The sequence below is a fragment of the Cebus imitator genome, unplaced genomic scaffold (genome assembly GCF_001604975.1).
Source record: "Cebus imitator isolate Cc_AM_T3 unplaced genomic scaffold, Cebus_imitator-1.0 Scaffold12, whole genome shotgun sequence".
NCBI lineage: Eukaryota > Metazoa > Chordata > Mammalia > Primates > Cebidae > Cebus > Cebus imitator.
In genome coordinates, this window is record NW_016107327.1 from 8,720,020 (window position 1) to 8,723,435 (window position 3,416).

Below are 3,416 nucleotides of genomic sequence, written 5' to 3' on the forward strand. Positions count from 1 at the left end.
CTCTCTCTCCTCCCTCTCCTCCCTCTCCCATCCCCCTGTCGTAGCTGCAGAGCCGGGCTGAGGGGTCAGGATGGCCTCCTCTTCTTCATGACCCTGAATTTAGTCTTATTACATCTTCAAATGAGGATAGCATATAGTTATGTTTAGTGAGTGCATGTGCTGAAACCATCGATGTGTTAAATGTGAACAAAATATTCTCATACTTTTGGTAACTCTCTTTAGGAGGTCTCTTCCTGCTGCTGCCCCAGGGCTCTCCCAATCTCTCTCTCTCCCTCTCTCTCTCTCTCTCTCTCTCTCCATCACTGGCCCTAGTAGCTGACCCTTCCTTTAATTGTATAGTAAGTTTGTATCGTTTGATAGCAGTTTCTTAGTGGAGCCTCCATTGACAGCACAGTTGCTATTTCAAACCATTCAATAATGTTACAAGCAAGTGGTGGAGAGTATCTTGAGATATTAACTGAGGTTTCTTTTCTCCAGGCTTTCTTGTACCCATTAACCTTCTCCCACCACTTAGGGATAGAGTTCTAAATGTGTTACTCTTAGGAGACAGCTGACAGAGACAAATTCTTGGTTCTGAGTTCTAAAATAGGGTGTTTCCATGCACAGCAAGGCAAAAAATCTTGAAAGCCAAGACTTTCCATTGTAAAAGCTGAGTTTTAGTTTGTTTGTTTTCTTTTGAGACAGAGTCTCGCTCTGTCACCCAGGCTGAAGTGTAGTGGTGCGATCTCAGCTTACTGCAACATCCTTCTCCCAGGTTCAAGTGATTCTTGTGCCTCAACCTCCTAAGTAGCTGGGATTACAGATGTGTACCACCATGCTTGGAAATTTTTGTATTTTTAGTAGAGACGGGGTTTTACCATGTTGATCAGGCTGGTCTCGAACTCCTGACCTCAAGCGATACACCTGCCTTCTTCTCCCAAAGTGCTGGATTTACAGGCGTGAGCCATTGTGCCTGGCCAAGAGCTGGGTTTTTGAGGGAGAGAAGAATGAATTTGAACTGTACAGAATTTGACTTTGATCCTCGGTAATCAGTGGCGTCAACATCCAGGGTGTGCCAGAACCAGTTCAAGACAGCCAGTGTCCAGTGACGTCACAGATAGCTTGAACTCAACCATGGTAGGTTTACGCTGTGAAAACGGCAAACACGATAAACCAGGGCTTTTCTTCCTAAAGAGTCCATTTTTATACATTTGCCGAAGTATCACTGCTTTATTCCACAAACAGTTGATTCAAAATAATGAATGAGGCCGGGCATGTGGCTCGTGTCTGTAGTCCAAGCTACCTGGGAGCTGAGGTGAGAGGATCACATGAGTCCGGGAGTTTAAAATTAACCTAAGCGATGTAGCAAGACCCTGTTTCTAAAAAAAAAAAAAAAAGATTGAATGATAATGTAAGAGCAATTTCTGCCCCTATCGAGAAAAATCCCCCAGACTGAGAAAGGAGCGGGGGTGAAGAGAAAAAAGCAAGGGTGAACTGCTGGAGGAGGTATTCCCTGGACTACACCCGAGGGGACTCGGGAATGGGTTCAGTAGAACTCCCAGACTAGGCTGGTGACGTGTGGCCAAGAGGATCGCGTCCCACTTCCCACCTGTGATTCTGTGAGAGGATGGCGGCTGCTTAGAGTGGGGTGTGTTAAAATGAGCAAAAATGACAGCTGGGCAGGTGGAAGCATAGAGAGGCTGAGAGACCCTGTCTCCCTCCCACCCCACCCCCGCCATGCCTCCCTCCACTCGTGTGAAGCCTGGGGATACAGGGAGCCTTCCTGTTTGCCTCCAGGATTGACCAGATGGGCAGAGACGTGGAGTGCGCAGGCCAGCAGCATTGTCGACCTCCATCTGGAAGGCTGGGCTCTCAAGACCCCTGGGGCCAGCCCATAGCAGAAAAAGCCAATAGGGAGAAAACCAGTGACTGTGGATTAAGATTCCCTCCTGTGAGACACAGCTCCCTGAAGCTCAGGCATCTTCGAAAGAGTGAAGGAGAGAGTCACTAGTTGACTGTTTTCCCCAGGAGACATTGGATTACCTTGAATTGGTAAGATGACATTCCCTGTTGCTGAGTCAGAGGTGGCTCATGAGATAAAATCAGGGAAAGGAAAGGAAAGTTAATTTTTTTCCCCCGCAGACAACTTTTTTTTCTTTGAGATGGAGTCTTGCTCTGTCACCCAGGCTGGAGTGCAGTGATGTGATCTCGGCTCACTGAAACCTACACCTCCCAGGTTCGAGCAATTCTTCTGCCTAAGCCTCCCGAGTAGCTGGGATTACAGGTATGCACCACCACACTAGGCTAATTTTTTTTGTATTTTTAGTAGAGACAAGGTTTCAACATATTGGCCAGGCTGGTCTCCAGCTCCTGACCTGGTGATCTGCCCACCTTGGCCTCCCAAAATGCTGGAATTATAGGTGTGAGCCACCGCACTCGACCCTTGAGACAACTTTTAAGACTATAAAATTAAATACCAAATACAATCTCACTCTGTTACCCAGGCTGGAGTGCAGTGGTGCAGTCATAGCTCACTGCAGCCTTGAACTCCTGGGCTCAAGTGATCCTCCTGCCTCAGCCTCCTGAGATCTGAGTAGCCAGGACTACAGACGTGAGCCACCACACCTGGTTAAATTTATTTATTTATTTTTTTGAGACAGGGTCTTACTCTGGCACCTAGACTCTAGTGCAGTGGTGCAATTGTGGCTCTCTGCAGACTTGACTTCCTTGGCTTAAGCAACCCCTGCCACTTTAGCCTCCTGAGTACCTGGGACTACAGGTACATGCCACTACACCCAGCTAATTTTTGCATTTTTTTGTAGAGACAAGGTTTCACCATTTTGCCCAGGCTGGTCTTGAACTCTTGAGCTCAAGCTCTCTGCCTGCCTTGGCCTCTGAAGTGCTGGGATTGCAGGCATGACCCACTGTGCCCAGCTAATTTTTTAATTTTTATTTATTTGTAGAGAATGGGTCTCACTCTGTTGCCCAGGCTGGTCTTGAACTCCTGGCCTTAAGTGATCCTCCGATCTCATTCTCCACAAGTGCTGGGATCACAGGTATGAGCCACCTTGCCTAGGCTGGTTTTTCTTCTTTAGTATGATTTTTTAATTTTTAAAAATGGAGTTTCACTCTTGTTGCCCAGGCTGGAGTGCAATGGCACAATCTCGGCTCACTGCAATCTCCACCTCCTGGGTTTGAGAGATTCTCCCGCCTCAGCCTCCTGAGTAGCTGGGATTATAGGTGCTCGTCACCATGCCCAGCTAATTTTTGTATTTTTAGTAGTGACAGGGTTTCACCATGTTGACCAGGCTGGTCTTGAACTTCTGACCTCAGGTGATCCACCAGCCTCAGCCTCCCAAAGTGCTGGGATTACAGGCATTAGGCACCTTGCCTGGCCTAGTTTGTTTTTTTGTGTGTTTTTTTTTTTTTTTTTTTTT

The 3,416-nt window shown here is 47.2% G+C and overlaps 1 long non-coding RNA gene across 1 annotated transcript in view; it reads left to right on the forward strand.

Annotated features, from left to right (window-relative positions):
* LOC119467022 overlaps window positions 1-721 on the forward strand; it is a 90,311-nt gene extending 89,590 nt beyond the window's left edge. Inside the window, exon 4 of the long non-coding RNA XR_005195538.1 lies at window positions 685-721. This is a non-coding gene — a long non-coding RNA (uncharacterized LOC119467022). The remainder of the gene's footprint in view (window positions 1-684) is intronic.
* The last annotated feature ends 2,695 nt before the right edge of the window (window positions 722-3,416 follow it).